Source organism: Schistocerca gregaria, chromosome 8 (assembly GCF_023897955.1).
Source record: "Schistocerca gregaria isolate iqSchGreg1 chromosome 8, iqSchGreg1.2, whole genome shotgun sequence".
Classification (NCBI taxonomy): domain Eukaryota; kingdom Metazoa; phylum Arthropoda; class Insecta; order Orthoptera; family Acrididae; genus Schistocerca; species Schistocerca gregaria.
The window spans coordinates 136,906,727-136,929,640 of NC_064927.1; the positions used below are offsets into that span (position 1 = coordinate 136,906,727).

Consider the following 22,914-nt stretch of genomic DNA (forward strand, 5'->3'; position numbering starts at 1 on the left):
CAGAATGTGGATCTCTCGGGATGCGTGCCACAGATAAGTCCCGGCAGTTGTACTATCCTCTGTGTCCTCGGTGGCTCAGATGGATAGAGTGTCTGCCATGTAAGCACGAGATCCCGGGTTCGAGTACCGGTCGGGCACATATTTTCAACTGTCCCCGTTGAGTTACACCAACGGCTGTATGCAGCTAAGGGTATTCATTTCATTGTAAATTCATTCTAACGAGGTGCATGTTCACCGTTGGTATCTGTTCGGACATGTCCAAAAGAACAGATACCATCTTCGTATATATAGATTTTGCGCCACGTGATTTCCATTTTCTCGGAAAACTTAAGGAACAGAACGAGATTTTCTAACAATAACGACGTTCTCACACCGGTTCATGACCCCGTTTCCAAGCAGTAGATTTCTGTCGTCGGGGAAATGGACGCTGGGTAAAACTTTTGTATTGTTGTTTGCAGATACTTCGTGATTATGTTAAAAAAAAAAAAAACAGTGCCATGTATACTAGACACTTTGAAGTATAGTGCAGCTTCCAATGAAAGTCACTTGGCCCACCACAAGTACGTGTAGCTTATTATATGAAGTCCCCTCGTATTAGAATAAGTGCTCTACGTGAAACACACAGCAGGACTGAAGAACGATTTGGCGTGTATGACAACGAGCCACACAACGACTGCGTGAAGAAGATTTATTTAACTTCTTGTCATAACGCCAGCGGGTTCGGCTTCTTGACGGAACTGGACCGGTACTGTTATTTATTAATAAAACGAGGCCAGGATGTAGAATTTCCTTCGCTCTGTGGGACATCAGCCCTTAATAACAACGGTTATTCGATTGAAAGAAATTTCCAACCACAAAGACCTGAGGCTTTCCTAGAACTGTCGACTACATTTCAAAACCTCGCCACGCTGCACGACACAGTAAGCTTAATTTCTCTCGACAGCGCAAGAGTCATTGGTGACCCGGCTGCCCAGTGAGTGGCTTTAATTACAGCTGGTGATGCGGCTGTTTCCTCAGAATGCTTTTAAGGGCGACGCCTGACGTTAAGCCGCAAGTGAAAGTTAGGCGGATTATCTTCTACGTCTTAGGAACCACGCGCAGCTTTCAAAGGGCACCTTTTAAAATTAAAAGTAAGAGTAGAATTCTCAAAAGAGTAGCTTACAGTCTTTAATTATATTTGTAAAGATGGTGTAGTAACTGATATGCCACGTCACTTCTTTCACGGATTTGGTCGGAAGTCTATGCTATGATTTGCTTTGTGCATATTATCTGCCAAATCCTGATATTTGCGCTAACGTCTCTAAGCCAAACTACATATCAACTAACGTTCTATGGACACAAACACAGAATGCATAACAACAGACTCATAAAGAGGATTTTCGATGTAGTAAACACCTCAGTTAAAAAACCAACTGGCTTCAATAAATAGAAAACGATCTGAAACAAGCAAGCCTCTGTACGGAAAGAGACAAATTCAGAAACAAAATTATGAACACGCAATTTGTAGAAGAAGAAAGAAAGATAAGAGGTACACATTTATAGAAAGAAGAGGTTTTGGAGACAAAGAAAGAAGAAGAAACAAAAATAAACCATTTAACATTAGTATCAAACACTGTCTTACGGGTAAATAATCACACAGGCCTTTTGAATTAATGATTTGTGGCTGGCTCTGAGCACTATGGAACTCAACTGCTGTGGTCATCAGTCCCCTAGAACTTAGAACTTCTTAAACCTAACTAACCTAAGGACATCACACACATCCATGCCCGAGGCAGGATTCGAACCTGCGACCGTAGCAGTCGCACGGTCCCGGACTGCGCGCCTAGAACCGCGAGACCACCGCGACCGGCATTTGCGGCTGTTTGTCTCTTTTGTGTTTTACTCATTTGAACCGGTCGTGGAACAACTGTGTTGCAGAACAGGCCATCTGGTTAAAAGAGTAACCGTGGTAAGGAGTTGAGGCAGTGCCTATAAGTAACGCAAGTGTTACCTTAAAAAAATGTAAATACTTATAGTAAACGATAATCTGTGTTGCTCTGGCCATCAGATGGAAAAATTAAATTAATATTATGTAAGAACATAAGTTTCGTTTTGTTTAATGCTCAAACAATTTTCCCCACAGTTGCTTCATCTTCAATGTTTTCTTATTGTCTCTCAAATACGTACATTGAAATTTTATGTTGATTAGGAATATGTTTGCATTATATTTTTTCCTGCTTCTATTACATTTGTATTTTACATTTTTTGTATATAATGTTTGCCCTGTGGCTGCTACCAGAAATCACCCACAGGTGATACATTATGTCATCTACAACAAGGAAACGTGTATATTGAATTTCTGTTGGAATATAACCTATAAACTATGTACTCAATCAAGCAGTAACAGATTTTTAACACTTGCCATTGCTATAATTGACCTGTATTGAGTTGCACGTGGTTACTATTTGCTTGATAAACGTGTTATCTTTTGTTTGCAAATATCCTACGGGCACTGGTAAAATCTCGTAAGGTTTTAAAATTGAATTAAAATAGTTTGGACCGCAGTAAAACATTTATTGGCAATGGTAACGGGTTTCGGTCAAAATGTGACCATCTTCACTTGAGGGAAAGTGGTAGCAGGGAACGGAACGTCAGCTGCAGTCGATCATGATGTAATATGATCTGAAGATGGTCACATTTTGACCGAAACCAGTTATCATTGCCAATAAATACTTTATTGCGGTCAAAATTGTTTTAATTCAATTTTAAAATATTTTATCGGAACATCTGTTTTTTCTGTCAAATGTCAGTGAATGCCACGTGTCCCTGTTGTTTGTGGCATCCTAATATCGCGTAATTTCTGTTGCCTTCTGCATGATCATCACTGGTCTGTCATGCTGTATTATTGTTGTGTGTATTTTGTGTCAGTTGTGTTTTCATTTTATGGCTCAGTATGTCTACTGTATTCAGTTTATAACCATTTTCTGTGGCAATCTGATAATGTTCAATCCTTGTCTGCAATTACGTTTACCCATTCGAATTCTGTTCAGGCTGTGTCGAAATTATCTAAGTCCGGCTTGTTCGTGTTCAGTGGGTGATTAGATCAGTTGTGTGTTAGTGTACTGGCTGTTGCTTTTCTATTTGTTGAGAACTGACGCTGGTAGTTTTTTTTTATTGTGATATCTAGGAAATTAATTTTGTTGTCTGTTTCAGGTGTGAAGTGTCGAGCACATAGGCAGCACACCGCAACTGGTACACTCGGCTCTCGGGGGCCACAGCACAGTTACGACACCTGAAGATGGGCTTATAACAGTCCGAAACCGGTCGTGCGAAAATAAAGAAATTTACAATTGAAGCGGTATTTTCGACCTCTGCTATAATGCTCAGTTGCGGATGTTATTCCGAACACAGCTACGACACTTGAAGATGGGCTTACAACAGTCCGAAACAGGTTGTGTGACAATAAAGAAATTTACAACTGAAGCGGTATTTTCGTCCTCTGCTATAATGCTCAGTTGCGGATGTTCTTCCAAAATAATGCCTTGGAATGTTTATGTCAAAACACTTGAAGCTTTTAAATAAAAGCTATTAATAGTCTGCACCTTCATTCTTCATGCCTACATATTTGCCGTCCTCTGTCGCTAGAGAACTCCAGGTTGTAGCGTGTAATATAACTACAGTATGTCAGTGCTTGAGAAACAGAGTGCTGTAATGGACATTCGAATTCGGATAGTTCGTCTCCAGATTGAGCCCTCTCTTCTTCAGAATGGCAATGCGAGGCCAGTCACGAATGCTGCGACTTCTGCAACAGTCTGACGCCTTGGGTTCACTGTCAGCGATGATCTTCCTTAGACAGTCCCGTCTTGACCCCATTCGAGTTTCATCTGTTTACAAAACTTAAAGAACATCTTCGAAGATTTCACTTTGATTGTGATGAGCGGATGCAAGTAGGGGTGAAGTTGTGACTCCGTCAACAAAGTAAAACATTCTACGTGACAGAATCAACAAAGTGGTTTTTCGCTGGGAGAAACGCTTTCGTCGCCGTGATGACTATGTTGAGAAATAAACATGTAGACATGAAGAATAAATATATATAATGTTAATAAAGTTTGATTTATTTTTTAAAAGCTATAAGAGTTTTCACATAAAAAATTCGGAGACATTCTTTTCAGCTCGCTCCTGTAGTAATTAACAGCTAATCATTACGACATCAGACAGAAATCTCCGGCAGAGAATGTGACGCTCTTGAAGGTAAATATGATTCTATGGAACTTATTGGCTTATTGCTCAGTACCCCGATTTTTCAACTGTAGAAAAGCGCTAATAGTGATGCGGAGATTAACATAAATAATACTTTAGAAACAAAAAATGACATGACTTTATCTCTACAGTCGTTTTTGTTAAGTATGACCACACTATTCCCTTCATCGGCTTATAATGCTATAGCATGGTTTATGTTATTCAGAATTTTCTCTTCTGTCTTGGGCTAGTATTTGTATATATTCTTTTGCTTAATTCCTTGCCTATAATGTTTGTTATATTAACCGTAACTTCATTTTATTTTCTGTATGAGAGCTTAGCTACATCTATTGCAACTTTAGCAGTGGCTATCAGATGCTTTACAGAATTTTTCTGTAGTGTTGGGGCTATGTTGTATTTCAGACCTTTATTTAAGGAGATTTGTTTCGTTATCCGTAATTCTATATACGTGAAATTTTCTAAACATGGGTAAAACTAAAAATCAGATTCATATTCGTGTGTGGGTTGTCGTGTGTAATGCTGTATATTATCACACAGCTGATACGACTGAAAACGCACTACAGATTTTGCACAGAATACGAAAAGGTTTTGCAATGAACATTCTTGAGGAATTAGAAATTTATATCTACACGAGAAAATACCCACAAAAAATGTCAAATGTACATACGGAATTCAGACACAAGTACTACTTTAAAAACTTTAGTGAACTTTTAAAACACGAAAATGAATAAATCGGTAGTAACATAGTCAACAACCGAAGATAAGGTTGATTGGTTGTTTTGGGGAAGAGACCAAACAGCGAGGTCATCAGTCTCATCGGATTAGGAAATGATGGGGAAGGAAGTCGGCCGTGCCCTTTCAAAGAAACCATCCCAGCATTTGCTGGAGCGATTTAGGGAAATCACGGAAAACCTAAATCAGGATCGCCGGACGCGGGATTGATCCGTCGTCCTCCCGAATGCGAGTCCAGTGTGCTACCACTGAACCACCTCTCTCGTTGTCAAAGATAAGCGTAACAAATTTTAGTTAATAAAACAATATCGCTGTTCATCTGCACGATCTTTGTAAACATATAGCGTCATGAGAGTAGAACTGTCAAGCTGCTGTCACGTTGTAACTAACATACAATTTCAACATCTTGACACATTTACGAGCTTAATAAAGCAGTAACAGTTACAAAACAGTCCACAAACAGTCCACTAACGACGCAATATGGACGTCACATCAATCTAGACGTGAGTACAAGACAGCTACTTCAATACGAATGAAATTCTCACCAAATGTGTAATTGCAGGTACTTGAAAATGGCGATTAAGCCGAAAGAGTCTTCAGTCTATCGTACATAAAGATTAATTATTGTTAGCTGCTATTTGGTGTATGTACTCAAACAATCATGTCGTTATCAGACTTTAGAAACAATTCACATTTCAATTTCAAGGATTAGCTCTAACACACGGGAATAAAATCGGTTCAGTTAAGAACATCATGTTTCACAATGGCAGCATCGTGCTGTATACTTTCCGTTTGTCCTTGGAATAACGGTGCCGTCGCTTCTGAAAAAGGTGTCTACAGCATGTTAAATTACTTCGGAACTAAACCAAATCTTCACTTTTAAAAAAAGTGTAACGAAGGCACAAATTATCCACACAGCATTCCATTCGTTTCCGTGACTGGCTTCTTTCAAGCCGGGGATAATGGAAGACCGCCTGTTCCCGTATCCAAGGTCGCATGTGCACTCTTGTGCGGTGACGGTCGACCCTGTGGTGAAAAAGTCAGTCAGTTCCTATTCAGGTTGTGAGGCCTGGAGACAATGGAGGAATCCTGCAGTGCTGCCCTAGACACTATTTGATCAAAGTTATCCGAACACCAATCAGTGGACATTATATGGGGTGTGTCCGTTTTTCTCTCTTTCGACGGCCCTAGTGACACTTTCAGTTACATGCCTGAATTTCTGTGAAGGAATGGCGGCCCATTCTTCCTCAAGAGATGAAACCAGAAGAGCTGGGGTCTGATTTGAAATCGACATTCTAACTCATCCTAAAGGTGTTCCCTTGGGGTCAGTTTGGGCTTCTTGGCAAACCAGACCATATCAGGAATATTGCCTTACAGATTTTATTTTATGAAAAGTTGGGTTCATTGTCGTGCTGACACAATCAGTTATCGTCTCGTCTCCAAAATTTCCCTCTACTGCATGCGGTACACAGTGCTGTAACTGTTTTGATATTCTTCTACATTTAGGGACTTTTTAAGTACAAGAAGGAGACCATACACTACACATGAAAAACAGCTACCCCCCGCCCCCTATTGTAACATCACCTCCTTCGTACTTAACTCTTTACACGACACGTGATGGGACGTAACACTTTCCAGGCTTTTTTTTCCGAACACCAATCCTTCCAGCGAATTTCCACAGCGTACACCGTGCTTAGTCACTTGAATATGACAGTTTTCAGTCATTCACTGCCCACTCATGCCGCTCTTTAAGCGATGGTAGGACGTCAAACAGGTCGACTTCGAGAAGGAGAGGCACCACAGGACATTTTAATTTTCACTGCGTATACTTTTACATATAAATTCATAAAACTTTGTCAGCATGATCAGGAAGAATTCAGGATTCACACTCATAGCAGTGGAAGTTCAAAAACACGAAAAAATAATATGTTTTAAATGTGAAATTTCATGATTTTTTTCACTTACTGTTGGCTGCATTTGATGCTATAGGTACACTTTAATTCATAAGTAAGAGAAAGTCTTCGATGAATTTTGCACAGCTTACAAACCATACGAACAGGTGTATGAAACTCCAGAATTTATTTAATCTATGGAAAAATGAATGGGCTGTTACGTTTTAAACTTCGTGTTTAGAGAAAACTCGAATTTTATAGTTAATTACGTTAATTTTTACCACAGTTTTTAACAGATTTGGGAAATTCTAGAGTTTCATACACCTGTAAGTATGGTTCGTATGCTGTGCAAAATTCATCGAAGACTCTCTCTTACTTAAGAAGAAAAGTGTACCTTCAGCAACAAATGCAGCCAATACCAAGTGAAAAAATGATGAAATGTCACATGTAAAAAAATTGGTTTTGTTATGTTTTTGAACTTCCTCTCCCATGAGTGTGAATCCTGAATCCTTCCTGGTCATGCTAACAACGTTTTATGAATTTATTTGTAAAAGTATAGACAGTGCAAGTTAAAATGTCCTGTGGTGCCTCTCCTGCTCCAAGTCCGCCCCTTTCGCGTCCTGCCGCCTTTAAGTCACTTCGTCACTGGATACAGAAATGTGCGGCTCATGATGAGCTGCTGTACCCATTCTTTTTAGTTCCCCACGCACGGTCATTGTGCTACCAGTCTGCTGATAGCCCTTTGGAACTCACGAGTGATTTCGTCAGCTGATTTCATCCGATTTTTACAATCACCGTCCGCAATGCTCGACGGTCGCTATTGGTTAGTGTATGAGGTCTGCCTGGTCTTTGTTTAGTTGTGCTTGTTACTTCTCGTTTTTCACTTCACAGTTACTTTAACAGTCGACTTGGGCAGCTTTATAAGTGTTGAAATATCCCTGATGAATTTGTTACTCACATGACATTCAATGACTAGTCCGCGTCAGGAGTCAATGACCTCTCCTGATCGACCCACTCTGCTGCTATTACTTTTCTACAGACACACAATTTCCCCCCCCCCCCCCCTACTTTTATACTGCGTGGTTTGTTTCTCATGACATCTGGTGGTCAATTCCTCATTACATAGGGGTGTCAGTATACTTTTGATCAGATAGTGAATATTACACTGAAGAGCCAAAGAAACTGGTACACCTTCCGAATATCATGTAGGGCCCCGCGAGCACGTAGAAGTGCCGCAACACGACGTGGCATGGACTCGACTAATGTCTGAAGTAGTGCTAGAGGAAATGTTCATAAATCCGTACGAGGGGTGGATATATGAACAGCACGCTGCAAGGCATTCCAGATATGCTCAAAAATGTTCATGTCTGGGAAGCTTGGAAGTCACTGGAAGTGTTTAAACTCAGAAGAGTGTTCCTGGAGCCACTCTGTAGCAATTCTGGACGTGTGGAGTGGCGCATTGCCCTGATGGAATTGCCCAGGTTCGTCGGAATGCACAATGGACATGAATGGATGCACGTGGTTAGACAGGATGCTTACGTACGTATCAGAGTCGTATAATTATATCCGAAGGAATGAACACCAGCGACGATATCACGCCGACCGGAGTGGGCGTGCGGTTCTAGGCGCTTCAGTCGGGAACCGCGTGACCGCTACGGTCGCAGGTTCGAATCCTGCCTCGGGCATGGATGTGTGTGATGTCCTTAGGTTAGTTAGGTTTAAGTAGTTCTAAATTCTAGGGGACTGATGACCTCAGATGTTAAGTCCCATAGTGCTCAGAGCCATTTGAACCATTTTGATGATACCACTCCTTGGAACACGGAGGAGAGCTTGGGACTGTAGATGGAACACTGGCGCAAAGTCTGATGATTAGAAGCAATGGGCAATATTGGCGATGAAATTCTTTCATATATGCTATCATATCTTTCCGAAACTCAAATTAGTTAGTTGCAGATGGAGCGCTACCACGCCATCGTGGATTATCAGAATAGGCTACGTAGGCTGTTCCATTTAGGTTAGGCTAGTTCCAAATTTTGGAGGTGGAAGAAAGTACATTCTTCGTTCTTTAATCTACAGAAGGAAAGGAACAGAGTACCGATCCTAAACATCGGAGCAGACGTCCACAACGTTTCAGTCCTTCTACATCTGGAAACAATCACAGTAAAGAAAACATTATTCTGAATGCTCAGACAACACAATATCGATACTTACTTGAGAACCTACTCTGAAGAAGAAGACACACACACACACACACACACACACACACACACACACACACACACACACACACACTCACACAGACACACACAGACACAGTAAAAGAGAGAGAGAGAGAGAGAGAGAGAGAGAGAGAGAGAACCTCAGTACTTTGGTATGTCCTACGTCTACCTGTGTAATTAGTCACAATCTACGTCTTTGAAATGATGATTAGGCGCCGTGTAAATCTGTCTGCACAGTGAATAAGAAAAAACTAAAAGTACGACGTAAAGTATCGTGGAACGATTGTCATCAAAGGAAATTGGGTGAATGAACCGTGTCGTACCTTCCAGAGGAGACATCGGGGCCTAGTTAGGCTCCGGTCAAGTTATTGTACGTTTAGAGAGGCCATTTTTTTTTTTTTTTTTTTTTTTGGTCATCAGTCTACTGACTGGTTTGATGCGGCCAGCTACGAATTCCTTTCCTGTGCTAACCTCTTCATCTCAGAGTAGCACTTGCAACCTACGTCCTCAATTATTTGCTTGACGTATTCCAATCTCAATCTCTGTCTTCCTCTGCAGTTTTCGCCCTCTACAACTCCCTCTAGTACCATGGAAGTCGTTCCCCCATATCTTAGCATATGTCCTATCATCCTGTCCCTTCTCCTTATCAGTGTTTTCCACATATTCCTTTCCTCTCCGATTCTGCGTAGAACCTCCTCATTCCTTACCTTATCAGTCCACCTAATTTTCAACATTCGTCTATAGCACCACATTTCAAATGCTTCGATTCTCTTCTGTTCCGGTTTTCCCACAGTCCATGTTTCACTACCATACAATGCTGTACTCCAGACGTACATCCTCAGAAATTTCTTCCTCAAATTAAGGCCGGTATTTGATATTAGTAGACTTCTCTTGGCCAAAAATGCCTATTTTGCCATAGCGAGTCTGCTTTTGATGTCCTCCTTGCTCCGTCCGTCATTGGTTATTTTACTGCCTAGGTAGCAGAATTCCTTAACTTAATTGACTTCGTGACCCTCAATCCTGATGTTAAGTTTCTCACTGTTCTCATTTCTACTACTTCTCATTACCTTCGTCTTTCTCCGATTTACTCTCAAACCATACTGTGTACTTATTAGACTGTTCATTCCGTTCAGCAGATCATTTAATTCTTCTTCACTTTCACCCAGGATAGAAATGTCATCAGCGAACCGTATCATTGATATCCATTCACCTTGTATTTTAATTCCACTCCTGAACTTTTCTTTTATTTCCATCATTGCTTCCTCGTTGTACAGATTGAAGAGTAGAGGCGAAAGGCTACAGCCTTCTCTTGCACCCTTCTTAATACGAGCACTTCGTTCTTGATCGTCCACTCTTATTATTCCCTCTTGGTTGTTGTACATATTGTGTATGACCCGTCTCTCCCTATAGCTTACCCCTACTTTTTTCAGAATCTCGAACAGCTTGCACCATTTTATATTGTCGAACGCTTTTTCCAGGTCGACAAATCCTATGAACGTGTCTTATTTTTCTTTAGCCTTGCTTCCATTATTAGCCGTAACGTCAGAATTGCCTCTCTCGTGCCTTTACTTTTCCTAAAGCCAAACTGATCGTCACCTAGCGCATTCTCAATTTTCTTTACCATTCTTCTGTATATTATTCTTGTAAGCAACTTCGATGCATGAACTGTCAAGCTGATTGTGCGATAATTGTCGCACTTGTCAGCTCTTTCCGTCTTCGGAATTGTGTGGATGATGCTTTTCCGAAAGTCAGATGGTATGTCGCCAGACTCATATATTCTACACACCAACGTGAATAGTCGTTTTGTTGCCACTTCCCCTAATGATTTAAGAAATTCTAATGGAATGTTATGTATCCCTTCTGCCTTATTTGACCGTAAGTCCTCCAAAGCTCTTTTAAATTCCGATTCTAATACTGGATCCCCTATCTCTTCTAAATCGACTCCTGTTTCTTCTTCTATCACATCAGATGAATCTTCACCCTCATAGAGGCTTTCAATGTATTCTTTCCACCTATCTGCTCTCTCCTCTGCATTTAACAGTGAAATTCCCGTTGCTCTCTTAATGTTACCACCGTTGCTTTTAACGTCACCAAAGGTTGTTTTGACTTTCCTGTATGCTGAGTCCGTCCTTCCGACAATCATATCTTTTTCGATATCTTCACATTTTTCCTGCAGCCATTTCGTCTTAGCTTCCCTGCACTTCCTATTTATTTCATTCCTCAGCGACTTGTATTTCTGTATTCCTGATTTTCCCGGAACATGTTTGTACTTCCTCCTTTCATCAATCAACTGAACTATTTCTTCTGTTACCCATGGTTTCTTCGCAGCTACCTTCTTTGTACCTATGTTTTCCTTCCCAACTTCTGTGATGGCCCTTTTTAGAGACGTCCATTCCTCTTCAGCTGTGTTGCCTTCTGCGCTATTCCTTATTGCAGCATCTATAGCGTTAGAGAACTTCAAACTTATCTCGTCATTCCTTAGAACTTCCGTATCCCACTTCTTTGCGTATTGATTCTTCCTGACTAATGTCTTGAACTTCAGCCTACTCTTCATCACTACTATATTGGGATCAGAGTCTATATCTGCTCCTGGGTACGCCACACAATCCAGTATCTGATTTCGGAATCTCTGTCTGACCATGATGTAATCTAATTGAAATCTTCCCGTATCTCCCGGCCTTTTCCAAGTATACCTCCTCCTCTTGTGATTCTTGAATAGGGTATTCGCTATTACTAGCTGAAACTTGTTACAGAACTCAATTAGTCTTTCTACTCTTTCATTCCTTGCCCCAAGCCCATATTCTCCTGTAACCTTTTCTTCTACTCCTTCCCCTACAACTGCATTCCAGTCGCCCATGACTATTAGATTTTCGTCCCCCTCTCACTGAACTGTTCACAGTAACACACCGTCTGCCCTACCTTCCTATTCATAACGAATCCTACATCTGTTATACCATTTTCTGCTGCTGTTGATATTACCCGATATTCATCTGACCAGAAATCCTTGTCTTCTTTCCACTTCACTTCACTGACCCCTACTATATCTAGATTGAGCCTTTGCATTTCCCTTTTCAGATTTTCTAGTTTCCCTACCACGTTCAAGCTTCTGACATTCCACGTCCCGACTCGTAGAACATTATCCTTTCGTTGATTATTCAATCTTTTTATCATGGTAACCTCCCCCTTGGCAGTCCCCTCCCGGAGATCCGAATGGGGGACTATTCCGGTATCTTTTGCCAATGGAGAGATCATCATGACACTTCTTCAACTACAGGCCACATGTCCTGTGGATACACGTTACGTGTCTTTAATGCAGTGGTTCCCATTGCCTTCTGCATCCTCATGTCGTTGACCATTGCTGATTCTTCCGCCTTTAGGGACAATTTCCCACTCCTAGGACAAGAGAGTGCCCTGAACCTCTATCCGCTCCTCCGCCCTCTTTGACAAGGCCGTTGGCAGAATGATGCTATGCTGACTTCTTATGCCGGAAGTCTTCAGCCGACAATGCTGATTATTTATCAAAATTTAGGCAGTGCCGGGGATCGAACCCGGGACCGAATACGTTTTGATTTTGAATCATAGACGCTACCCCCTTTTTTTTAAAAATTTCATTTTGTTCGCTTTCGTTCATTGCATCTGCTGGGGGCGGACGTCGTTAGACATCCGTTTAAGTTCGTTGTTGAGCAATTAACTCAGTTTTTTTATTACAGAGGGCAACTAACCCTCTCAACGAACACGCTGAGCTACCGTGCCGGCTCCCCTAGACCACGGGTACATCCTAGAGAGAGAGAGGCCATATAAATTCAAAAATATGAGAATTTCATCAGGACAGCGGAAGGACTCAGAAAAACAATTAATAAATCAAACGAACGCCAAACCTCACTTTGGATTTTCTTGGCGACATTTTATACACTGAATGATTTAGAAATCATATTAGAAACTTTAGCATGTTGTGTAACGACTTCGTGGATAATATTTGATTGGAGAACGCATATCGTGAAACGTATCCTTTTTGAATATAAAATAAGTGCTATGTCTCCCAAATTTTGTAATGAGCACAAAGTGATAAGAGAGTACTGTCAACGGTCGCTGTTGTAATCGTCACATATACCATTTTCTTCCGATTACAACGGCTGCGAGAAACTGGTACCTACGCAGTTACGAGGGTTGACTTCTGTGCTCCATGGACGCCCATCACTCTGGTGAGGACTTGCTACGTCACGTTCAAAACAACCCAATGACCCATGCCATGGGCTCCTGTGGAGCACACAATTCTCCACAGTGTGCGTATCCTGAGGAAGGAGGTTTGAAGGTGATCCGACCTTCAAACTTATTTTACATCCAAACGGTGCGTTTCCAGACTTAACTTCAAAACTTCATCTACTAAGTCCCCCTACCACAATCCGCAGAGGCATGTAACAGCAATTGTGAAACATGCCGTATGCGACACAACTCATCTTAGAAATCAGGCGGATGGTATGTTTTGTAACACTACAGTTACACCCCTTTCCTGCTCCATTAACGAATGGCGCTTGGGAAAATGGACAGACTGTAAGCTCATTTTTAAGCTTATTTGATTTTGGTGTTTTGGTCATGTCATGAAATATATGGTGAGATATATGTTGTACGAGCTAATGTATTACCTTACTCTTTCTGGAACGTATGAATACAGATTTCTAACATCAAAATTTTCTGTGATAGGAAATGGAAGTAACACTGGACTTTAATGATAATCTCTAGCTTGCTCTCGAGTTTACTAGACGGATATGTGACTTTTTGTTATCTTCATAATCTTCTCTATTACTACCACCTATTAAGCATCTCAGACTGACGAGCAATACTCGAGAACCGGTCGAATGAGGGTTTACCTGCCTCTTCTTTTGCAGATATATTAAATTTCCTGGTGCTTCACCAACTGTCTTAGCCTAGTTTATGCTTGTTCTGCTACTAGTGTTGGTGCTCCAGATTGTAACTGCACTAATAGTTTAACCAAAGAGTAATAAGTCCTTCCACCGATTCATGTGCAATGAGTTAAGTTCAGTGGCCGCGAGGGTTAGCTGCCAATACCTCCATTAACCTTCTATCCTCAGCACATCTTCAGGCATTTACCCCGTTTCCTTGCGTTGCGACTTTTCTACACACAACAGTATCATCGGCTAACGGCCTCACCACCTTACCTAATCAACCGCATATAAACGTTTTAGTGTTGTAGTACCCAAAATAGCTGAGATATTCACGCCATGTTTGGCGTATGTGTCAGATAAATTAATAAAGTTTTATTTTGTCTATGTTCTAGGTTGTCGTGAGTGAAGCATAATGACAACGGTTCAAGTAAAGGCACCATGTGTGGAATGGTTTATTCAGAGCAATTCGAACACGCAGGTTCAAAAGAAATTCCAAACAGTGTATAGAAAGCAACCACCCCCGCGGACGTCGATTTGCCGGTTTATGCGAACAGGAAACGCTGATGTGAAGCAACGTACTGGACGACTTAGAGCAAGTGATTTCGACACACAAAGGATATAGTTGCGTTTCAACGTTCACCGCAGAATTCTGTTCTGGGGGCATCTCAGAAGCTGCGAATTCTTGGGGCGACCGTACACCATGTTCTTCGGAAACGCTTATAGATGTATTCATACAGACTGTAACAGTTGCGAGCTATGAAACCACGCGGCAAGCCGGAACGTGTGCAGTTCGCTGTGGACGTACTTCACCATATAGAGGACGATGGATATCTTGGAAACAATCTACCATTTTCTGACGAAGCAGGAATCCACGTGGAAAGGTAAACAAACGCAGTGTTCACATCTGGCGCACAACAATCCCTCATACTGTGACGGAAGACGTACGTGATAGCCCAAAAGTGAATGTGTGATGTTGTTTGATGGTTGATCGCACAGTGAAACTTCCTTTTCTCTGAGAAAAAAACAGTTAACTCTAATAGTTACCTTGATATGCTTGAACTGTTTGCGTTATCACAACTCGATGACCGCCGAGACATAGTTGTTTACCAACTAGATTGCGCTCAGACTGCGAGGTGTTCTAGACCAAGTGTTTGCAAGTCGCTGGATTGGCCGGGATAGTCCAACTCCATCGCCTCATAGGTCGTCTCACATTACGCCGATGGACTATTTCTACGAGAGTATGCCAAGGAAAGGAGGGAATTTAAGGAGATGGGGCCTGGATAAATTGAAAGAACCAGTGGTTATACAGAGTTTCAGGGAGAGCATAAAGGAACAATTGACAGGAATGTGGGAAAGAAATACAGTAGAAGAAGAATGGGTAAATTTGAGGGATGAAGTGGTGAAGGCAGCAGAGGATCAAGTAGGTAAAAAGACGAGGGCTAGTAGAAATCCTTGGGTAACAGAAGAAATATTGAATTTAATTGATGAAAGGAGAAAATATAAAAATGCAGTGAATGAAGCAGGCAAAAAGGAATATAAACGTCTCAAAAATGAGATCGACAGGAAGTGCAAAATGACTAAGCTGGCATGGCTAGAGGACAAATGTAAGGATGTAGAGGCTTATCTCTCTAGGGGTAAGATAGATACTGCCTACAGGAAAATTAAAGAGACCTTTGAAGAAAAGAGAACCACTTGTATGAACATCAAGAGCTCAGATGGAAACCCAGTTATAGCTAAAGAAGGGAAAGCAGAAAGGTGGAAGGAGTATATAGATGGTCTATACAGGGGCAATGTTCTTGAGGACAATATTATGGAAATGGAAGAGGATGTAGATGAAGATGAAATGGGAGATACGATACTGCGTGAAGAGTTTGACAGAGCACTGAAAGACCTGAGTCGAAACAAGGCCCCGGGAGTAGACAACATTCCATTAGAACTACTGACGGCCTTGGGAGAGCCAGTCCTCACAAAACTCTGCCATCTGGTAAGCAAGATGTATGAGACATACGAAATACCCTCAGACTTCAAGAAGAATATAATAATTCCAATCTCAAAGAAAGCAGGTGTTGACAGATGTGAAAATTACCGAACAATCAGTTTAATAAGCCACAGCTGCAAAATACTAACACGAATTCTTTACAGACGAATGGAGAAACTAGTCGTTTCGACCTCGGGGAAGATCAGTTTGGATTCCGTAAAAATACTGGAACACGCGAGGCAATACTGACATTACGACTTATCTTAGAAGAGAGATTAAGGAAAGGCAAACCTACGTTTCTAGCATTTGTAGACTTAGATAAAGCTTTTGACAATGTTGACTGGAATACTCTCTTTCAAATTCTAAAGGTGGCAGGGGTAAAATACAGGGAGCGAAAGGCTATTTACAATTTGTACAGAAACCAGATGGCAATCATAAGAGTCGAGGGACATGAAAGAGAAGCAGTGGTTGGGAAGGCAGTAAGATAGGGTTGTAGCCTCTCCCCGATGTTATTCAATCTGTATATTGAGCAAGCAGTAAAGGAAACAAAAGAAAAATTCGGAGTAGGTATTAAAATCCATGGAGAAGAAATAAAAACTTTGAGGTTCGCCGATGACATTGTAATTATGTCAGAGACAGCAAAGGACTTGGAAGAGCAGTTGAATGGAATGGACAGTGTCTTGAAAGGACGATATAAGATGAACATCAACAAAAGCAAAACGAGGATAATTGAATGTAGTTGAATTAAGTTGGGTGATGCTGAGGGAATTACACTCCTGGAAATGGAAAAAAGAACACATTGACACCGGTGTGTCAGACCCACCATACTTGCTTCGGACACTGCGAGAGGGCTGTACAAGCAATGATCACACGCACGGCACAGCGGACACACCAGGAACCGCGGTGTTGGCCGTCGAATGGCGCTAGCTGCGCAGCATTTGTGCACCGCCGCCGTCAGTGTCAGCCAGTTTGCCGTGGCATACGGAGCTCCATTGCAGTCTTTAACACTGGTAGCATGCCGCGACAGCGTGTACGTGAACCGTATGTGCAGTTGACGGACTTTGAGCGAGGGCGTATAGTGGGCATGCGGGAGGCCGGGTGGACGTACCACCGAATTGCTCAACACGTGGGGCGTGAGGTCTCCACAGTACATCGATGTTGTCGCCAGTGGTCGGCGGAAGGTGCACGTGCCCGTCGACCAGAGACCGGACCGCAGCGACGCACGGATGCACGCCAAGACCGTAGGATCCTACGCAGTGCCGTAGGGTGGACCGCACCGCCACTTCCCAGCAAATTAGAGACACTGTTGCTCCTGGGGTATCGGCGAGGACCATTCGCAACCGTCTCCATGAAGCTGGGCTACGGTCCCACACACCGTTAGGCCGTCTTCCGCTCACGCCCCAACATCGTGCAGCCCTCCTCCAGTGGTGTCGCGACAGGCGTGAATGGAGGGACGAATGGAGACGTGTCGTCTTCAGCGATGAGAGTCGCTTCTGCCTTGGTGCCAATGATGGTCGTATGCGTGTTTGGCGCCGTGCAGGTGAGCGCCACAATCAGGACTGCATACGACCGAGGCACACAGGGCCAACACCCGGCATCATGGTGTGGGGAGCGATCTCCTACACTGGCTGTACACCTCTGGTGATCGTCGAGGGGACACTGAATAGTGCACGGTACATCCAAACCGTCATCGAACCCATCGTTCTACCATTCCTAGACCGGCAAGGGAACTTGCTGTTACAACAGGACAATGCACGTCCGCATGTATCCTGTGCCACCCAACGTGCTCTAGAAGGTGTAAGTCAACTACCTTGGCCAGCAAGATCTCCGGATCTGTCCCCCATTGAGCATGTTTGGGAGTGGATGAAGCGTCGTCTCACGCGGTCTGCATGTCCAGCACGAACGCTGGTCCAACTGAAGCGCCAGGTGGAAATGGCATGGCAAGCCGTTCCACAGGACTACATCCAGAATCTCTACGATCGTCTTCATGGGAGAATAGCAGCCTGCATTGCTGCGAAAGGTGGATATACACTGTACTAGTGGCGACATTGTGCATGCTCTGTTGCCTGTGTCTATGTGCCTGTGGTTCTGTCAGTGTGATCATGTGATGTATCTGACCCCAGGAATGTGTCAATAAAGTTTCCCCTTCCTGGGACAATGAATTCACGGTGTTCTTATTTCAATTTCCAGGAGTGTAGATTAGGAAATGTGACACTTAAAGTAGTAAATGAGTTTTGCTATTTGGGGAGCAAAATAACTGATGATGGTCAAAGTAGAGAGGATATAAAATTTAGACTGGCAATGGCAAGGAAAGCGTTTCTGAAGAAGAGACATTTGTTAACATCGGGTATAGATTTAAGTGTCAGGAAGTGAATTCTGAAAGTATTTGTTTGGAGTTAGCCATGTATGGAAGTGAAACATGGACGATAAATAGTTTGGACAAGAAGAGAATAGAAGCTTTCGAAATGTGGTGCTACAGAAGAATGCTGAAGATTAGATGGGTAGATCACATAACTAATGAGGAAGTATTGAATAGAAATGGGGAGAAGAGGAGTTTGTGGCACAACTTGACGAGAAGATGGGATCGGTTGGCAGGACATGTTCTGAGGCATCAAGGGATCACCAATTTAGTATTGGATTGAAGTGTGGAGGGTAAAAATCGGAGAGGGAGACCAAGAGTGAATACACTAACCAGATTCAGAAGGATGTAGGTTGCAGTAGGAACTGGGAGATGAAGAAGCTTGCACAGGATAGAGTAGCAGGGAGAGCTGCATCAAACCAGTCTCAGGACTTAAGGCCACAACAACAAACAACAATTTTTTACACAGTCCAATCGATCCATTGTTTGGAATGCTGTTTCTAGTATAATATCGAAAAAATTTAATTTCTATGTAATCGTGAAAACACGTTTGAAATTATGAAACAGTCGTACAGATTAACATACATACTGCAGAAATGTATAAGTACAGTCGCTGTGCCAACCCTCTTAATAGTTCTATAGTCGGCTATTGTTCTCGCCTACAGCCGTTTTCACTTCGTAGCTGAAAGTTGTCAAAACCACGGCCAGGTGTCAGTGAGTTCCTTTTTCTTAAGCTGTCTCGAATGTACGAGTGTCTTAGTGGTGAAGAATAAATGTATTACAACTTAACGTATGATGCGGTATTTTTTCACACGTCTCAGTAATTATGACGTCATATCTGTAGAAGTGTGTGTCGGACAATGACATATTTGTAAAGGCATATGTGGACACCGTCTGCGAAATATGTTGCGAATATAATTAGTAGCAGATAAGTAATAAATTTAAAGGTAGCTTTTCCCACATCTCATTGTTGACGACATCATATCTCCTGAGTATAATAGATAGGTGGTTCTTGCCCCAACAGCTATTGTTGTCTGACAATAAGCGATATGTGTACCAAGTTTGGTTGAAAATCGGACTAGTGGTTTTGCAGGGGATGTGGAACAAACACATACACATACATACATTCCTATAGTATGTATGGATTCACTGGCGAATTAACGACCGTTATGGGTGTAAAGTGAAACACAAGATAATTTGAAACTGCAGAGGTTAAGATAGCAACAGTCATGCATGAGCTAGAAAGAGGAACTGCCGTCTTACCTGCGAGTTGACATCCGTATTGCCGTCCGATGTTACAGCCGTATAACGACTTGGAGTCACAGGAAGCAACACACAGATATCGCGCAGCTGAATGATGCAGTTTCGGACGTTCTAGACACGTAGAGGCACATGTACCTGGCGCGGGATGTCACCGACTGCCGATCAGACGTCAGTCGAGAAGTTCGACACTCGCTGAGAGACCTACACGACTGTATCAACACTATTCGTACATGTCACCTAGTTTTAATCGATGGTTCTCGCCGGTGGCAGTCGTGCTGGCACAATCTACGAGACGGTGTTGTGGCACTAATGGTTGTCGGCTGTGGAGGCGCTGTGAGCGTGTGTTGAGCGCTGCGGCGTGTTGAGTGTTGGCGGCGTGCTACTTTGTGCTGGCCAGAACGGGACCAGCTCGTCCGGCGGCGTCGCGTGGACTGGCTGGACGCGCCGCAGCAGCAGACGAGCAGCCGGCCGCGGGCGTCTTCCCACCACTCCCCCCTTCCCCCTCTCCCACCGGCGCACTCTCAGTGATCACTCTTTGCCGGCTTTTCTCTCGCCGCTAGCGATACTGATGCCTGTGCAGACGAACTGGATTACTTCCGCGGCTCCCACCGCGTCGCGAATTTGAACTGCACGGTAAAGGAAGGCAGGGAAATTTGGCGCGCATAAAATCCTTTTACACGAGCGACTTCTTTGTCTCAGTCGACTACTCGCGGTAGGTAAATCTACTGCAGCGCATCCGAAGTAATATTTCCGTTCTCTCGTCCGACACGAGCGATCGTTTCCGTTCACGCGGCAGCGCCAAAATTGCGTGTGTTGTCAGAGCTGTGCCGTCTGGCATCTGAACGGCGACAGTGAGATTATTACGGACCATACGTTTTACGAAAAAATCGAAGTCCAGCAGTGGGATGAGGGAGTAAGAATCTATATTACTAAATGGCTAACTCGGTTCATGACACCAACCGTCAGTTGCAGGTTGCCTACCTAAAGGCTTCCAGAGGCAACAAAAGTTTTAATTTCAAAAAAATGGTTCAAATGGCTCTGAGCACTATGGGACTTAACATCTGAGGTCATCAGTCTCCTAGTACTTAGAACTACTTAAACCTAGAATGATATTTTCACTCTGCAGCGGAGTGTGCGCTGACATAAAACTTCCTGACAGATTAAAACTGTGTGCCCGACTGAGACTCGAACTCGGGACATTTGCCTTTCGAGGGCAAGTGCTATACCATCTGAGCATCCGAAGCACGACTCATGCCCGATCCTCACAGCTTTACTTCTGTCAGTATATCGTCTCCTACCTTCCAAATTTTACAGAAGCTCTCCTGCGAACCTTGCACAACTAGCACTCCTGAAAGAAAGGATACTAACTAACCTAAGGACATCACACACATCCATGCCAGAGGCAGAATTCGAACCTGCGATCGTAGCAGTCGCCCGGTTCCGGACTGCATAGTACCCCTCGGCCACCGTTGCCGGCTCTTTTAATTTCAATAGTTCATAGTTAGTGACCGAATTTAAAAATTTGAAATACACACTAAGATGTTTAACCTTATATTAACAGTTTAACATAGTGATACAAGTAAAGGGTGACAATTATTGAACTATCTGCAATAAAACGTTCATAACTTCCGAACGGTTTGCATTAGGATCTTCAAACTGCACGGTTGGCTACGAGACATGATTGCAATGGTTTGGTTTAGCGACGAAGCCCATCCAAATTTAGGATGGGTTCGTCAATAAGCAAAATTTGTGGGACACAGAAACCGGATTTCGCTAGCATCCTCAATGGGTGACTGCGTGATGTGTAATGTCCAGTCACGGAATAATCGGTGCAGTATCCCTTCGTGGCACGGTGACTACCGAACGGACCATGATACCTTTGGAAGATAATTTCATCCCCATTGTCTACACTGACCCTGATTTCGACAAGATAGGGTTCATGCAAGACGGAGCTCGACCTCAACCAAGCAGATGAGTGTGTGATGTCCTGGAGGAGCACTTTGGAGGCCGCATTCTGGCTCTGGCGTACCCAGAGGCCACTGGGATGGACTTCGATTGGCCACCATATTCTCCGGACCCGAACACATGGGACTCCTCGTTGTGGGGCTATATTAGGGACAAGGTGTACAGCAATCACCCCAAAACCATTGGTGAGCTGAAAACAGCCGTTAAGAACGTCATCGACAGCATCGATGTTCCATCACTTCAGAATTCGCTATTCGTCTGCGCCACATAATTGCCAGGCATATCGAATATATTGTAAGCTAAATCCGAATGTGTGTGGTGATGTTTACATGTTGAATAAAGTGTATGCACGTCGAAGTTTGTAACTAATTTACATTTTTTCTTATAATTTAATGATTGTCACCCTTTATTAGGGCTACAAGTTGTGCCTATATTTTGAGGCAGCTCGACATAACATTAGTTAATCAAGGAAACTTACAAGCGAGCAGTGATGGATGTGACAAAAAATTCTTAGTGAAAAGTATTATAATTGTATCAAATATAGCACTTTATGGAGAAAGAGGGATCATAAACCGTTTATTTGCGCAGAGTTGTATTGGGCTGAATTATAGACAAGTGAATGCTCGAAGCGGAAAAGCAACGTATATTTAACTTGGTAGCATAGCAGGTTGTTGAAAATTTTGTGGACTTAATAGATTTTAACTGAAGAATTAGGGCGAAAGGTTGTAAGCGGCGTATGCTGTATTATATGAAGCCCTCAGTTATTAAGCTATGTGCCGACCGGATGGCCGAGCGGTTCTAGGCGCTACAGTCTGGAACCGCGCGACCACTACGGTCGCAGGTTGGAACCCTGTCTCGGGAATGGATGTGTGTGATGTCTTTAGGATAGTTACGTGTATGTAGTTCTAAGTTCTAGGGGACTGATGACCTTAGAAGTTAAGTGCACAGAGCCATTTTATTAAGCTATGTGGTATTATGAAAGTTTATGCCCCTGTATTCAACGGGAAACGCAATCTGACCACGGCTGATTAACGAAATAGTAGTCTCTAAAACACACACACACACACACACACACACACACACACACACACACACACACACACACGCACGCACACGGAGAGAGAGAGAGAGAGAGAGAGAGAGAGAGAGAGAGAGAGAGAGTTAATAACAGCGAATGGCAAGGAAAATGCATATGTGAGCTTACTATCAAATAGTACGTAATCACTTATAAAAAAACCTGCCCAAAAGTTACATAACGTGTACATTTCTAGCTTATAGCTAAAAACGGCGCAGCGAAGCTGTTCCCTCGTAGATGCAGTCACTGAATTTAGATTCGAAAGAATCGTTGTTGCTTAATTAAACA

The 22,914-nt window shown here is 42.8% G+C and overlaps 1 protein-coding gene across 2 annotated transcripts in view; it reads right to left on the bottom strand.

Annotated features, from left to right (window-relative positions):
- LOC126284886 (uncharacterized) overlaps positions 1-19,999 on the bottom strand; it is a 687,599-nt gene extending 667,600 nt beyond the window's left edge. For both annotated transcript variants that reach the window (XM_049984141.1, XM_049984139.1), the window contains exon 1: positions 19,587-19,999. The gene's annotated coding sequence lies outside the window, so the exon portion shown is untranslated. The remainder of the gene's footprint in view (positions 1-19,586) is intronic.
- Positions 20,000-22,914: the final 2,915 nt, after the last annotated feature.